The sequence below is a fragment of the Numida meleagris genome, chromosome 1, assembly GCF_002078875.1.
Source record: "Numida meleagris isolate 19003 breed g44 Domestic line chromosome 1, NumMel1.0, whole genome shotgun sequence".
NCBI lineage: Eukaryota > Metazoa > Chordata > Aves > Galliformes > Numididae > Numida > Numida meleagris.
The window spans coordinates 192,162,188-192,163,134 of NC_034409.1; the positions used below are offsets into that span (position 1 = coordinate 192,162,188).

Here is a 947-nt window from a genome sequence, read left to right on the forward strand (position 1 = left end):
GCCCCGCTGCAAACAAACACGGAAGGCGTAACTCAAGTCTTTGTTGGGCTCTTACCGGAGCGCTGCGGCCGTGCCCTGTGCACCCCCCCCGTGTCAATCCGCCATCCGCGCAGCCCCCCCCCCCGGCCCGGCAGCGGTGGGGGGCACCGAGGAACCTGCACAAAGAAAAGTTGTTGGGTCCGCGCTGGGGCCGCTCCAGGAGATGGTTCCCTTCCTGGCCCAACGCCGCCCCACGTCACGGCCGCTGCGCGCGTTAAAGGCACACGGCACCAAAATGCCGCGCGGGGAGGGCACGGGGAAGGGTTCGACACGCAGACCCGAACACAGACTGGGAGCGCGGGCCCTGAGCTCCAGATCCCAAAGCCAGACCTCAGATCTCGATCCCAGAGCCCGGTGCCAGATCCCAGACTGCAGGTCCCTGACCCAGACCCAGGCCCCGTGCCCAGACCCCAGATTCTAGATCTCGTGCCCCAGACCTCAAGGCCAGGCCCCAAACCCAGACCCAGAGGCCAGGCCCAGATCCAGGCCCCATGCCCCAGAACCCAACCCCAGTCCCAAGGCCCCAGGCCCACACCCAGGCCCCAGACCCTGACCCCACATCCCAGGTGCAGACCCCACATCCCAGCCCCAGACCCTTGATCCAAGGCCCCAGGCCCAGAGCCCAGACTAAGATCCAGACCCTGGCCCCAGATCCCAGATCCTGACACCAGACCCCAGATCCCGATCCCAGACCCCAGGCCTGGGGATCCCACATCCCAGAGCCAGACCCAAGGCCCCAGGCCCAGATTCAGGCCCCAGGCCCAGATTCAGGCCCCAGACCCCAACCACAGATTCTATACCCCACGCCCTAGGCCCCAGACCCAGGCCAAGGGCCCACATCCCACACCGACCCCAGACTCAGACCCCAAATCCTACACCCCAGGCCCAGGCCCCGACCCCAGACCCCT

General features: G+C 67.2%; 2 protein-coding genes across 2 annotated transcripts in view; one reads left to right on the top strand and one right to left on the bottom strand.

Annotated features, from left to right (window-relative positions):
* Positions 1-525, bottom strand: part of NUMA1 (nuclear mitotic apparatus protein 1) — a 14,906-nt gene extending 14,381 nt beyond the window's left edge. The window contains exon 1 of the mRNA XM_021383561.1: positions 56-525. The gene's annotated coding sequence lies outside the window, so the exon portion shown is untranslated. The remainder of the gene's footprint in view (positions 1-55) is intronic.
* LOC110404571 (leucine-rich repeat-containing protein 51-like) overlaps positions 1-947 on the top strand; it is a 4,443-nt gene that overhangs the window by 1,576 nt on the left and 1,920 nt on the right. The gene's annotated exons all lie outside the window — the stretch shown is intronic.